Source organism: Diadema setosum, chromosome 19 (assembly GCF_964275005.1).
Source record: "Diadema setosum chromosome 19, eeDiaSeto1, whole genome shotgun sequence".
Lineage (NCBI taxonomy): Eukaryota > Metazoa > Echinodermata > Echinoidea > Diadematoida > Diadematidae > Diadema > Diadema setosum.
Genome location: NC_092703.1, coordinates 7,744,713 through 7,761,511, shown reverse-complemented (window position 1 = coordinate 7,761,511; position 16,799 = coordinate 7,744,713). Strand labels below are relative to the sequence as shown.

Here is a 16,799-nt window from a genome sequence, read left to right as displayed (position 1 = left end):
ATGGGGCCTCAATCAGGGATTGGATTGTAATGATCTGACCTCATCCATCAACACACTTTTAAACTATCATGCTAATAATATCATACCATACCATCACGCATTTAACCTCTGGGGAGTCTAATAGGACTGACCTCCATTCAACACTAACTATCATCCATTTACACAGACTTTAATGGATTACGCATTGTTTGGCAATGACTTGTGCTTTTAACCAATTGTAGCTCCATTGAGGGGATTCTTAATCTTGGTTCTACTTCCTGCTTTTTACATTATTCTCAGTTCCTGCCACACTACAGCAATATACGATCTTCTCGTGACATGACTGATTACAATCCCACATATCATCAACGACCTTATTGCACAGGTCAAATAAAGTTGGTCAACTCTTTGAATTTCAGTTACTCCTCATCCCTGCACTATATCACCCAATTTTCACTCCAGATTTCCCTTACTACGCACATCATTTCACAAAATAATACATCTGCTCACTCAATCGGTATACATTTTTATTGATACCACAAATAATCATTGCATTCTTAAAGCATTCTTTGCACCTACACTGTAAGCTGGACTATTGCTTTAAGATTACAATGTACACTGTATGCACACGTTGTACTGTACATTTACAGCTTGTACAATGTGCAAACATCCCCATGTCTCCTGCTTATATCTCCCCCCCCCCAAAAAAAAAAAAAAAAAACTAGATCTACATTGTGGGTTCATATGATTTAAATGCATCCCATTAACATGTACATTGAAGAATTGACTTTTGTCTTTTGCAGAAATTCTTCAACACGTTTTAAAGGGAACAATTGAAGGCATACTACATCTATACAGTACAATCACCAAATTACTTTTGGAAGTATGTAATTTGAGAATTGAATCGGAAACTGTAGACTTTTCTCTAATACCGGCAACTAATCACCTCAAACCCCCTTCTCTATAAGCAATAAAAGCATACACGATTTAACGTTTATCAACGTACTTTGGAAGAATGTAATTTGAGAATAAAATGGGGAAACTGAAGATTCCTTTAATAGCTAACAATCTCAGATCTCTCCCCCCCCCCTCGAAAAAGTCCCCGAAATTACATCCAAGTGTACAAATGTATGATAATATACTGTATGGGACTGTACTTTAGAATCCTAAAAAATGTAAAATCAGTTTGCAAACACAATTACCTGTGACAGGTGCAAGTTATGTGTATGAGAGACTCAAGCTTATCTCAGAAATGATCTATAATTGCCTAGCTACCAATGCATGCATGCTGGCATTCACATGGCACGGTGTACAGCAAGTCTGAACTGTATTCTGTTTCTTGGCTCCCTACCAAACCTCTCCTTTTGCCTGCACATTTTTAACTCATTGTTGCATCTTGAATATTCTTACATATTGCCTAGACTGTTATGTTGTTTTTCGTTCTCAAAACATGCTATTCTAATATTACAAACATTCTGATACAGACCAACACAAGCTGATGAACATGTACCATGTACGGTCTCCTTTCCAAGCTGGACATTCCAACTTTTAATACACGAAAGTGGTAAAGTCAATACAAAAGCTTGAAATTTATACGAAATCAAATTGCGCACATGATTCCTACGCATCTACAACATGTACACTATTAAAGATGTACATGTCCCTTGCAGTGGATACTTTAATTATATCTATATTCATAAAGAAAACAAGGTTCCTTTTGTGACTGATTCACAGGAATACTCTGCAGTGTATGTGTCATGGATACCATATAAAAGAACTGCTATAAGGAGAGAAACATAACACCACACTTCAGTTCATAGAAAAATGGATCACTGGCGTATTGTGAAAGTGAACACAAACCAGGATGACAAGAGTTTCTTATACCAGAAAACAGTCAAAAAAGAGAAATATGACTAGTGGTGGAACTGATCATCCGATGCCGATCCGATACCGATCAAGGATGAGCGGCCATCTTTTAACAATCGCCAATCTTCGGAAGAATCATTCCACTGTCATTTGGCTCGTGTGTGCTTCATCAGTTCCTACTTAGCCCAGAACGCAGAGGGTTTGGTCAAAGGAACATTTCACCTTGTAATTTGGCATCTGACCTTTGGGAAAGCAAGACGCAAATCTACCTGTAGATTAATTCTGTCACAGCTTTTCCTTTCACACAATGTGATCGTGTCTCTTTTTTCCCCATTTTTTTTTTTGGGGGGGGGGGGTGTGAGGGGTGGAGTAGGTTCGGTACCAAGATTGCCTTCGAAGTTGACCTTGACCCTAAAAATGGCAAGCTTTAGCTAGCTCTGTAAATTGCTTTGACAAAATCAATCACCTCCCATTTTGATGGATAAAAAAAAATGGGCTTGATACAGTTATGACAAACAAGCAGCAGATTGGATGACCTATTAGTTGAAAAACTGGACAATAATTTTGCACTATACATCATAGCCACTGGAATGTCATAAATCACTTAATAAAACGTAGCTGAAAGTAGGCATACATCATTACATGTACATGCATTTGTATGTACATGTAGGCCCTACTGAAGTTACAAACATTTTGTAGCCTCCAGTATGATATTTGGTTGGTAAATTGGGTTGATGATCAAATGCAAAACCACCCTAACCCCTTTCCTTAGCAGTGTCGTTGCATAAAAGTGATTATATTACAGTACAACTAGAGAATTTCATAACCACTATCATACATTTTCTGTGTAATGATGGCTATTGAAAAAACACAGTGATAATTTGTAATGTGGGAACAAAACAACTGTCATAGAAATTATACGGGGGGGGGGGGGGGGGGTGGTGATTTATGTGATGATAAAATAACAACTGCAGGGTTGAGTGGGGGAGCCAGTCAGGTTAGTAACTGTGACTGGTTCTTTAGTCAGGTTCGTGGCCTCAACCATCAGAAAGAATACCCCTGTTCATTGCAGCATTTCAGCTGCTAGGGATCAATGATCTCATAGACCTACTACAAAGATGGTGGAAAACAGAGAATAACAACAATTACGCTGATTTTATTAAATATGCAAAGCAAGTGTGCAATGAACTCAACAATAGTTAAGAGGAAGTTTTGAAGAGATAATGATTGACCTGTAAATGACACATTTAATCATTTCCCTTGAGTGGCATCATACTGTAGTCCTACTGTGTGTAGGCCTACACATTATGGTCTTGTTTCCATGAAGCAAAGGAGAAATGACTTGATACATAAACTGTGAAACTAGATTAGTTTTGCATCTCCGGTACAAACTTCAGAACACTCATGGCTAGAACTTGTGGTTGCCAATTGTTTGAGCGGTCACTGTACTTTTTTTTTTTTTTTCTGAAGATCTTTGGTTTGCCCCAGTGGTCAGCTACTGTACTTTCCGTGCAAGTTCAGTGGTGGTGGTGATTGGGGTCACTGGTCAGAAATGCATGCTAAAGACTTCACATGACAAAAATAGAGAAAACAAGTTGATGATACACTTAGACCAGGGAGGTGAGACATTAATTTTGTCTCACCTCCCTGCTTAGACATGTACTTGTAGTAGCTTGTAGTAGCTACCACTCACTGTACTGTACCGGTACCGTTAGTAATAACTGCCATCAGTTACTATCAATAGTTACGTTCAGACGGGAGCCCTTAACCTCGAAGTTAGGAAACTTCGAGGTTAGAGCTTGTAGTTAGGGACCATGAACACGCACTCGTAGTTAGCAAACCTCGAGGTTTGCTCGATGTTTCGAGCCACGAGTAATCTTATGGTTAGCGCTCTAATCACGAGCCGCGGGGGGTCCCCACTCGTAGTTAAGCACCGTGTGGACACAAAAAACAACGAACTCGAAGTTAAGAGTGACCTCGCCGTAAACTCCAGCCCCCACAATTTCCCTCTGCTACCGCGTCAACCTCCCAAACGTACACCACAAATACACTACACGTGAAAAACCTATGACGCACGACACAACAACATCATCTTTTCTTCCCATGCGCTTGATCTCTGAAACTGAACACGTCGAACTCGCTACTGTATTCTATATTCTTCTCCGACGCTTAAAAAAAAAAATGTTTTCGACGAATATCTTCATAAAGGCATAAAGTCATCAGTGCAGTGCTATCTCTGCATACCATGACAGAGAACAAGAGTACCTGTAAGCGAGTCCGACAGGGTTGGACTAAAGAATAAACAGACGTCTTGTTAGCAGTGTGGGCTGAAACTTCCGGTTTTGTGGTTTTAACATCAAGTGGGACCCACTCGTAGTTACTACGGGGGCAGAAGCTTTACCTCGAGGTTTCGTAACCTCGAGGTTAAGATTCGTCGTGTGGACACACGTCGTAGTTAGGAGGCAAGAGCTAAACCTTAAGGTTTCCTAACCTCGAGGCTAGGGCCTGCCGTCTGAACGTAACTACTGTCAGCTTTCAGTTTTGACATTCCTTCGGTTATAAAATGTAAATTACAGCCAGTCAGATATAGTCATTTCAAATGGATGTGTTCCATGTCATTACAGTTTTACAGACTGTGATATTGGTTGCATCATTGACATTTGAAATGATGTCTTTATTGAATAGGGCCTAAAGCTTATACCGTAATGTACCTTAGACAGGTCCCATATATATATATATTTTTTTTTTTTTTTGGGGGGGGGGGGGGATGGGGACTTCCACACTATATATTAGTAAGGTCAGGACCTTTAGCTCATCTATTCAACCAAAAATCATTTTCTCTATCACCATTTACCAGGAAGATACTTTGTACTTAGAACTGTTGCAACTATCTAGAAAACGTTAATACCCTAAGAGCAGCAAAGCAAGACTTTTCAGATGACTAAAGGGGGAATACAGATAGAATATTGCACCTTTGCATTCAAAGCCTCTACTTAACACTGCGAGCAGTGATTTTTAAAGAAAATGTTAGAATTATCACACTTCATGCATTCATGTAGGCCTATGTATACAAGTCATTTGTAGTTCAGTTGTAGGCCTTATCATAAAACACCGTACCATGTATAAGGCTGCAAATAAGGAGGTATCACTAATTTTCTCAATAAACTGTCACCTTGACGGTTTTATATTCTAGAAACGCGGTTTTGAATAAAACTACTCTTCACATTTTGTAGACTATAAACAATAGCCTACTGCACGTTGATTATACTGGTTATCACTTCATGTTGGTTATTTTTATCCCTAACTCACATTGCAGAACTATTTCAAAGCACTAAAGCTGTTTTTGAGTCGGAGAGGAAAATGGTCTTTCGCCACTTCCAGTTAAAGGGATCGTATAGTTTTGGCTGAGACCTAACTTCAGGTTTCTAACATTTTGGGGTGAGATAATGAGAAACCAAATATGAAATATGAAGAGCATGTACATGTAATTCCAAGAGGAATTCAACGTTTATTTGATGAAAATTGGTTTTGAAATGGCCGAGATACGCAAAATAGTGCAATCCTAATAAAAGGTGGGACCCACCTTTTATTATGATCGCTTTATTTGCCTTTGTTTTTGGATGTCTCGGCCATTCCAAAACCGATTTTCATCAAATAAACTTTGAATTCGTCTTAGAATGGTATGCTCCGTACCATTTCATAAGTGATTTCCTGGTATCTCACAAAAAGTTAGTTGTTAGCCTAATCCTTGCCTCCACCAATACTGTACTATCCCTTTAAAGCCGTTACAAATGAGTAGGCAATCTTGTCGGCCAGTAGAAAGCCTACACTGTAGACACGCATCATGGTAACAAAAAGGATGCATCTTCAGATTTTCTGAACACGCCCCCATTCAAATCCCTGCCATTGACTCATTATTGAGCAGGCTCCAGTTCCACACTCACTGAAAGTCTGAACAGGGAGGTGACCTCCCTGGTCTGAACCACCACTGTCTGTGGCCATAGCCAGAGCTACTAGTGGTCAATGGCCCTCAGGCAGATTTACTGAGAAAGTGAAACAACTTTTGTGTTGGAATTTCTGGAATGTGGATGCTTGTAATTCTCAGACTTGGGTCAATTACTGCCCACTCCAGTCCATGAGGTGTGATAGGGGCAAGAAAGTCTGAAAGGCTAGCCTTGAGGGGAAAATGCACCCTTTCTATTATTGACAAGTTGGCCTACTGTGTATGTATGTTTATGGATGTACAATAATGATGAACATGTAGAAAGCTGTTTCACACTATATAGGGATTTTAGTAGGTTTTGCTATTTATAAGCTTGAATACTACCTGTGACACATTTCTCTAATCATGCTTGGCCCATCATGGTCTGGATGTGTTAATCCACTAAATTTTTGCTCAATGTCTAGGTTCACACTTGAAGTCTGTGATAGGCCCTAAACCTTCAGCTCCCAAACCCCAAAATACCACAAGGAGGTAGGGTTTGACACACTTCAAGGAGCATTTACTAGAACATTTGTATTAAAGCATATAAGAATTTTATGACTGATTTTTAATACAAACTATTGACATTTTTGCGTACCAGTCAAATGAAATGGTATTCACCATGAATATTCAGCAAAGGGAAACCCATACAGTCTACACTGTCTGAACATGTCGCAAATCTACAACGATTTAGAAATATTAAGACTTTGTAAAAGCTGAAATTGCTCACGAAATTACCTGTTTGCAAGTCCCCACCCCCCCCCCCACCCCCCAAAAAAAGAATTGTACCCTCTTCAAAGCTGGAGATGGTATCAGACTAATAATACTTGGAAGCTCTCACCAGATTTACCAGTGGGGAAAGGGCAATCCCTCCCCCCCCCCCTTTAATTCCCTTTGAAGTCAACTTAATGTGTGGGAGGTAGATTAAAAAATTCCAATGCCTTTGTTGAATGCTACATAAGCAGTTTATCAAGAGAATTGTGTGACAAAATTTATAACCCATGGCTGTCTGCGAGGTAACATTCACAGTCTCTGGGGTTGCCGAGCAGATGACGTCCGCGTGATAATAGCAAACGGGAGCTGATCGTTCATAAAACGTTTTCTTGAGCAGGGTAACTTTGGCCCGGCATTAAGACCTTTCAGAGCTTAAATGCCAACCATCTCAGACTGTGTTCATCCCTGCAATAATCAAGCACACTGCTCCGATTAAAAGTCCATTGATGTTGACTGGCGTGAAGACCGCATGGCACAAAATTGCATGCTTGGTGATCAACTGAAGTTTGAAGATTAGATACATTGCAGCACCCTTATACACTTTGTATGTAGGCACCCTATAATCATACAATACCATACATATCTTGCTACAGTACTGGCTTATCTGTATACCGGTAGACAGATAGATAGACAGATTAGATACAAATTAGATTAGATAGATAGATAGATAGATAGATAGATAGATAGATAGATAGATAGATAGATAGACAGACAGATAGATAGATTGTACAGTGTTGTAGATAGATGATACATACTGTACATAGATAAACTGATTGATAGATTTATAAATAGGCAGATACACAAATGGATTGTACAACAGAATTGTAGATGGACAGACAGATCAATACCAAAATGCAGACATCTGTAATACCACAAATCAGGCCTAGGCCCCCTAGCCTAGGGTCTACATTTTCACAGACAGGCACTTATAAACTACATATGCTGAAAACTCGAGTACTGTACCTATCAACCTTGTATTGCTTTTCACAAACTTTTTAGGGGAAAATTCTTATTAACACATTGTACCTCCTAATTTCTCTCTCTTTTTTAAATTAATTCTGTATCAGTGCTGCTATCTGAAAACAGAAGATAACATAACAAGACATGTTTTAACTGCATATTTTGATTTTAAAAATGAACTGATAATCTGCCATTCTTGGAAAGCTTGATAAATCAAGTACTGTTCAAAGATAATTTGATGCCCATTTTTCACACGGATACTAAATGACAACAATATTACTACTTTTGTTTTAAGTTTGTTTTGTTTGTTTTTTCATCACATCCCCTTCCCATTACAGTTGTTTTGTATGTTACAGTGCTCACAGCACTTTACAATGTGGCAAAGACCCAAACCACATTATTTTTTTTGTTGTCTAACCTTGAACAGGTCAATTACTGAATCATGCAGCAGGCCAAGGGATTATAAACAAACAAAACATGACAAAACAAATACAAGACGGCACAACTAAAGGGCAAGACACATCAAAAACAAAACATCAGAACATTTGGTGGCTGATGAGCATGCAGGATGTGGCTCAAGTAATTCAAATGATGACCATGCGGGTCCTGCTACTGACTCATAACAAGGAGGTACTAGGCGAGCTCGCCTAGTACCTCCTTGCTCATAACCTACATGAACCACCAATGCAAAATATGCAAATGATTTCCCTTTGATATGACTAACACAAAAATGCATAACATAACATATGCTAGAAACATATGTTTACATGTATGACTAGTCATTATCAGATACACCTAGTTTTCATTCCAGACCTTCCCATTTTACATGCCGGTGGAGGTACAGTATTTTAATATACTGAGGTTGATCACCCTGTTTATGCTGCTGTGCAAGATTTAAATTTCTTTTTTCCACAATTTCTTCACACATCTTTGTGAAGTTTGGCTGTAAGTTCTTCAAATCTATCATGCCTTCACTCTCAATGACAGCTTGTGAATGTTAGTGGGTTAAACTGTATGTAATCCTTTTTTCTTCTTTTTAAATCCAAATAGAATGTACCCATGATACAGTTGTAACCATGGAAGGGGGGAAAAAAACAACAAAAAAAAAACCAGAACAAATAAGAACCATGCCATAGAGGATTTTTTTTTTTATTCATTTATTTATTCATTTATCTAATTTTTTTTTTTTTGCTTTTGGGTACTTTTACAAATGCTCTGTTTGTGATGCAAAAGCATTGGCTGCCTATGACATACATGAAAACGTGGCATCTGGATTCGAGCCAGTCATGCGGAATAAATTTGTGACATCACATGATCGTTAGTGTGTACCTTGGCTGGCTTTCAAGAGAGCTGACGGCAAGAAGGCTTCTGCCCTGCCGCCATGGGGTTACACAGCCGAGGGGTCAACCCGATGGGACGATTGGTTTTCAAACAATGTCAAGCATGTCACATTCATGTGTCACTCTCCTTTGTTGTGGACGGGCTCACAGAGGTAACCTGGGCACACGAGTATGAGTATGTGCACGTAGACTGGCAGGACCATCCCCAGGAGCATGATTTATGGGAAAGATCAAATTATGGTATGACAGGGGCCCGTCCAATCAGGAGCAATTGAGCCTCACTGTGCCAAAGGTCAGCCGACTCGGGCAGTTTTAACAGCACATTAAAGCGGACCCCAAAACCCCAAGCAGGTAAACTTCACTCGAAAGGTTTACTACAAGTCACAGATCACACAAACACACACAATCCATCCCTCATGTTTAACAAAAAAACCAAAAAAAAAGATTTTACTGGGTTTACACTGACAACAATGTCACGTGTATTGCAGTGATGGTTACAACACCAAAGCTTCAATTCACAGTCAAGCATTGTCAGCACTTGTAGTATCAGCAATCACTGAAAGTATTTCCTCAAATAGAATTAGACTGATCATATAAGCATTCTAAAATAAAACACACAACTATTAAAGCAGACCAGTATTTACACCTCAATAAAAATGTACATGCATGCATGCTACATCCTCTCAGGGAAATATTTTGCATAAATGTGTCAAAGTACAGAAGTCAAAACAAAACTAAGAATAGTGTACACTGTAGGTAATCAACTCAGATGTACAATTGTATTCCCCCCCCCCCCCCAAACAGTCATTTCTTTCTCCAATAAGTGCATGGTATTTGATTCTTTGGGTTCTGATTTGTTTTGTTATGTTCATGTTTCAGTTTTCAAACAAAAGGATGATGGTTCATTCACTATATAAAATCTACAATCATAATTTGACAGTCCTTTGAGTGGACAAGTTACTTCACTCATTGAAGCATATAATGGCACAGTGTGCCTGGTTGATACCGTTCACTGACTACTGTAAAACGAGGAATGTTGGCCTGCATTTTAATTTCGCGAATTTCGCGAGCGCCAAGATTCGCGAAATTAAAATGCACACGAAATTTCTTGTCTACACTATGCATTGAACACCAGTGGCAATTCGCGAAAATTTCATGCCACGAAAAAGGCTGTCAGCTCCAATTCGCGAAAATTTCCTGCCGCGAATATATCATGTTTTACGGTATAGATATCTATTGCTAGACTCGGTCAATTGTAGTTTGATTTATAGGCACGGCATGCCATCACATTGCACAAGAAATGCCTGTGTACCTTCCCCCCTCCCCCCCCCCAGTCTTTTCTAAGAATCTCCTGTGATGCGATCTGAAACCCCACTCCCCATCCCACCCCCTTGTTACATACTAAACTACCACATATTGCTACCACACTGTGGTGCTAGTGGTACAATGTCTTGTTTCTTCTCTGTGGATGTACAAGTGTACCAGTTGCCTTCAAATCAAATTCATCCTTTTTTCCTCAGAAAGTTAATAAGGACACATACTAACTATATCAAACCTACAATTTATATCAACAATGTCGATTTTTAGGTCTTGCAGAATGCATGAACGTTTACTTTTTTTCTTCTTCCCATGACTATACATTTACAAAGTGCTGGTCATGATCATGCCATTGTTGTGGTGCATATTAAACAAAGACAATGGTGGAATTGAACGGAATTCACGGGGGTGGCTGTATATTAATACTCGGGGAGAATCATGTGCTCTGTGGTCTTGCACAAAAGATTCAATGTCAAAATCCTCCAAATACTTGCAGGTACATCGTGCACAGTCACCTTATGACTACAGGTGAATACAAATTGATGTATCCTGCATCATCACCAATAACTGACGCAGGAGTAGTCTAGAATAAAACCAACACACCAATGACTTTCAGTTGCGCTGGTAGCTCCGTGAAACTTGACACTCGCCGTGATAGTGGGTCATCATTGGATACATACGTACATGTAGGCCTATAACTGTAGCATGAGCAGTATTCAAATGTACTGTATCATGTACACCAAATATTTTGTGAGGTTTTTATTTTCATAAATTTTGCAAGTCGAGTTGAGAGCTATTCGCAAAATTAAAAACACATGAAAATATCAACTCCCATCCCGACATGAATGTGATGTGCACCCACACATTTCTCTGTCCAGTACTGTATACCACAAGCACAAATTTAACCACTCACGAAATTGTCGGGAAGTCCTGATTTGCAAAAAATTAGACTCGCTAATTATGTGACATATACAGGAGAACGATGTAGCAATCATCGGAACAAGCATCATCTCCAGAGGTCATAATAGCTGGTTCTGTTGTTGTTGTTGCTGTTGTATAATGTCAGGTGATGGCCATGCAGAATGTACATGCTATACATATGCATTGTATGTTTTCAGAGCACTTCCCCAGAGACTCCAACTCTCCCGTTTTCGACGGGAGATCTCCCGCCGAAAGCCCATTTTTGCACAATCTCCCGTTCTCCCGTTTGAGATTTGATTTCTCCCGCCCTGGCTCTGTGTCTCCCGGTGGAAAGGATTTCTTACTTATTTCTATCGTATGTTGAAAAAATAAGCCTTAGATAGCACCAGAGAGCATCTAGAATCCTAGGAACTTCGCGCTTCGCACACATCAACTTGGAGTCTCCCGTTTGCTAGGAGTTTCGGGCGGGAGAATCTCCAGATCAGAAGGTGCTTGGGGTTGGAGTCTCTGCTTCCCTACCACCCCATAACTGCAAACTGGTGTTACCATGCGCCCTATGCCATGCTAAATCTGGTCGTGCTTCAACTCAGAGAAATTGAGAAAGTCATCAGCTTTCACAGACTTCGGTGATTTCACAGAGTGATGCAAAATGCTGAAACTAGGACTTCCTCTCCGTGTATTGGACAACAGTTTTTGATAATGAGGACATACTCGCTTTATACCTTTTATACCTTTTTTTTCGCTTTATACCCTTTACACACACTCACACAGACACAAACATTACTGATGTATTTGTGATTATCTTTTATTCATTCACTTACACTTGTACGTTGTATGCTGTTTATGAAAAGGCTGCCTAAAAATTCATATGGTCTAGAGGTCATGGCCGAAATCACTACCTTTGTACTGGCAAAGCATTGGTTAGGGTTTTTGTTTGTTTGGTGTTTTTTATTCATTTCTACAATTGTATACTAAAGTATTACAGCAGAACACCCGGGCTAATTCAGAAAATAAAATCATCTGATATGGCACAGTAAGCAAACAAACTCGAGTACTGTGCTCTCCTTTTTTTCTTTTCTTTCAGTTTTTTTTCCCCCCATTTGTCACACCTACTTTAAATTAGACGTATCACGCAGGTCAGACAGAGTTTGTTTGAGATGTTTTCAGACTTTGCTTGTACTGAATAATAAAATGTACTAGGATGAAGAAATTATACATTGTACACAAGTCTGAACATTAAGATTTCCCTGTTGAGGTAACTAAAACATTCAATACCAACTATGAAATGATTTATTTTTAATCATGACTGTCTTTGGGGAGAAGTGAGTTTGGTAAATCAGGCAACCAACCAATTTCTTCTTCCTTTTTGTTGAGAACTGAATGATTACTTTTAAAAGCTCAATTTTTCATCTACAGCTTCCTTCATAACATAACAGATTAATATTACACAGGAAAATTAAAGCCCATACCTTAAGTGGTACAGGCAAGGACATCATTGTTCCTTGTTTGCTCCAGCCCAACTCACTCATTCCAGCTCATGTTGAGCGTCACATGCAACTATTAAAATCATGCTTCATACAAGTTACTGTTTACCTTTTCCAATAATTCTGGAAGGAAGAAAGGATGATGAGAAGTCGTTCGTATCTTGGATACAACTACAAGGGAATGTGAACAAAAATCCCTTTCTCACATCTGGTTGTGAATCAGGCACGACCACCACACATTATTTTACATCACTATCGTCGGAAATATGCCATACTTCTCGAGTGGCCAACTCTCTGTGATGTCATTCTTGTTTTCCCCGCATACAATACGATTATTCGTGGCCTGTGAAGACTGACAGGTTATGAATTTGCATGCACTCAGACATCCACGATTTCACATGCAGTCAATTCTTTCCTACGGAAGCGTAAATGTACAGCGAGACAGTCACTCGTCCAATCTTGCCAGCCACCTTGTTTTGTGCAAGGAGGCAGCTTTTCACAACTTTGCCCAGACACTTTGTTCGTGATGAGATAGTACAATTTTTGGAAGGCCAATGGCATACAGAGGAGCTGAAGGTGACTCTGTCTTGCCTAGACATCTTTTACGAGACAGAACGAGGCTTCGACAAGTCTCAGTGCAGAGTATACAGTCACTTGCCTTCTCATAGCGAAAGTGCCTAGGCGAGTTTTTAAGCAGTTGCCTCTACCTTTTCTTGTTCTGAAAGTGACGTAGCCAAGCAAACTTTGACAAGTCATCTTCTCCCTGCACATTTTAAGTTTCCGTACTCTCCTTTCCCAGCAAGCAGGCATTCCTTTGGACGTCAAGCAGGGCTCCCTTCTGCCCGGTACTCACCCAAATAAGACTGGTCAGCGCCACCGTACGATTTCACTCGTTCTCTCAAACTCACCCCTACAATGATGAGGTGTACATGTAGGTGAAGGCACAATCAATCAAACATTTCAATTCAAAGAAGCATAGATCCCTTTTCTTGTAGACACAATGCAGAGAATTACAATTCAAATACAGTGCACTCCTTCGATGAACAACTGAATCCTGCATACTAAATGTCAACTACAGTCATAGAATGCATAACAGTGCAGCACATTCAAGCATGATCTAACTAGGATAGGCTGCCAACTATCTTTTGTATGTGCTCAATGGCAAGGTTGCTCACAGGCATTATTCTACTTCTATTTAATATCATTCTAGTAGTTTAGTTTCAAGTAGCAACTTTCAGTAGATATTTTTTCAGGTATCTGACGGGATCTGTAATCTACACTGTACAGTGTACTTGAAATAGTACTATCACAGTGACCACTGATTGTATGGTCACCAGCACTGACCACTGGGCTGACAATGAGATTATCCTAACTGTTAACAGTTACATTATTGATTGGCTAAAATGCACAAGTACTGCATTCTTCTCCTGACACCATCGTTAGTGCCTACATTCATATGAGTCTCTTTGAGACAATTGACTTTGATACAGGCTCTGGCAAGTATCTATCTCTTTTAAGTTTTATCTTTTTTCAGTCCCATCCGCAGAACATTGTACATAAATGTATAAAATGCCAATATTTCAAGATGATGTTTCCGAGAGTACAATGTATTAACTGAAATGTGCATCCTTTCGATTGCAATGGGACCACCATCCATTAGCCAAGTTACCTTTTTGGTGCTCATGACCTTATCTCTAGTTCCGTATCATGTTTTTGGTACGCCTTTATGAAGGATTTACTGGAAAATGAAAAATAAATATTTTATGATTTTTAAGAAGGTACCAACACCATATAATTCTAGTCTTCACTTATGTTCACTTAATGGTGTATGAGCTTGATTCATGTATTGCTTCCATGTTCATACTTTGTGTTATACGTCAACAATCTACTGTGCCATTTCCATGTGAATGTATCTTATGTTAGTGGTGTTGTCATTTTCATTTGGCTGGACGATGATGATGATAATGATGATGATGATGATAATGATAATAATAATAGTAATAATAATGATAACAACAATAATAATAATCTAAACAAAAAGAAGAAAGAAAGAGAAATAGATCCTTTGGGATGACAGAGGCTAGATAGCTCTGTCCAGAATAATTGGAACCTGTAGACCTATTTTTAAAAAAGGAACAATGGTGGCAGACATTACAAGGATAGTAGAAAGGCTAGGTGACAGTTTTAATGTCCTTCATTTCCTCTTAAAGATTATGTGTACCAGTATGTGTTGTAGTTGATAACAGTATGTCCTTGTTCAAACAACATACATGTACATGATGTAAACCCACTGCCAACCCCCATTGTTTTCATGTGGTACCCAGCCTACACTGTACATAATGGTGCACTTTTTGATTTCTGAATCATGGTGATGTGATGGATTATGGGCCCAGAGACAAAACTAATCACTTTTGATGATTCAAGAATCATACACACCATTTCTTCTCACCTGGCCTCATACAATGTATGAATTTATGCAGAAAAAAAAAATGAATAAATATCAAAATAAGTAGATAAATAAATTCTGAATCCCCAGTATATTATTTGAGGTTTATAACAATATATGATCTACTTCTTCATTAGTGTACAAGCAAAATGTTATTAGATCTACTATGAGGACCTGTGAGTGTGGTAATGATATAAAATAGAATGACAGTGCTCTATTCTTTATCTTATAAATAGCATATCACAATCCTAAGAGTAATCAGCGGCAGGAAGCTAACTATCAGTGTATCATACTGACCTCGTAGGACAGCGTCCAGAGCATAGGGCACTCTCATTTCATAATAGTCTCAATGTCAAAATTGTCCGATGTCTTTCTTTGAATATCTCTGGACAAATACTTGCATTTGATATCTTCCAGTACAGTATCGTTATAGAGGTCTACACTGTCCAAAAACAGGAATCATTTATCAGTTGTTTAGTCTATCGTCTTGTAAAGTTGAGGTGTCAATTAAAATATGTGATTCACGTGCGGCACAGTGCACTGTGTCTAGGAAGTGCAAATTTCATTTATTTAGTCTAGACCTAGATTCTAGAAGGAAATGTTTCTTTCACACTTTCATTTATCCTACAAGAAACAAACAACATTATCAGTATCTAGTTACTAGTCTAGACACTATTATTACTTTAGTTTTAATCTATGTTTGATTGTTACTAATGACCTATGTTAGGTCTATGTTTCTAGGGGGTTATACTATCCTGGGATCCGCTCAAAATATCTTGAAAGTGGCATTCGATACTCTAAATTTTTTGGTATGAGAGTTCCCATTACATGTACAAACAATAAAATAAGAAACGTTAGGCTAAACTGTTTTAGAAAAAGCCACGTTCTTTCGCGTTGCCGATACAGCATGGCACAAACATAACAGTCTAAACACGGCCAGGTAATGCATACACGGAGGGGGAGAGTACACACCTTCCCGCACTGTCCAATCGCTGCTACGCGATATCATACCACTGCATCGTAAATGCAAGCCATGCCCTATGTAGTCTAGCAACCCATGCCGCATCACCGGCGAGTAGGGCGGCTTAAAATTGATATTTCGTTGACAATGCAATCTTGAGAATTCAGAAGACATTGGGGTATCACTTTGTCTGCATTTTGTTCAATGAAACACTGACATAAATGCACAAAGGTGCGACAGAAAAACCCTACAACGGTTATTGTGAAATTGATTTGGCAAGACGCCAACACGACAAATTTTTCGTAGTCAAACGTGGACAAGGAGGGATGACATCAACAAAAGCCGGGACATGTGGAGATGCCGGTTGCATCATAACTCAAAATTAACACAGCAAATACAAACAATTTAGAAGTAAATTATAGTGGAATACGAAACAAATATACTCACTTTTGTGCTTCCCTCTCTTGAATCGATTCTTCATCATGTTTGCAGAAGATATCTAACGTAAGATTAGTCTAACTATATCGTACAAGAAGGGAGTGCAGTGAGAAGCAGATCCACGAAATTCGCGAAGAAGCCGGTGGTGTCGTTGATAAATTGCGCGTGTTGGTGATGATTGTGTGGTGGATCAATGAATGATAGCCAGCTTGCTATGCTATCGACCAGCAGTACACACAGTCCTTATGTGCTCAGCCAGGTTTATTTACCATCCATGAACCGCGATAATGAGTTTCTATAAGAAAATCTCAGCTTTCAAATTGTACTGTAA

At 39.1% G+C, this 16,799-nt stretch overlaps 1 pseudogene; it reads right to left on the bottom strand.

The window, feature by feature from the left end:
• LOC140242676 (uncharacterized) overlaps nucleotides 1-16,799 on the bottom strand; it is a 37,805-nt pseudogene extending 21,006 nt beyond the window's left edge.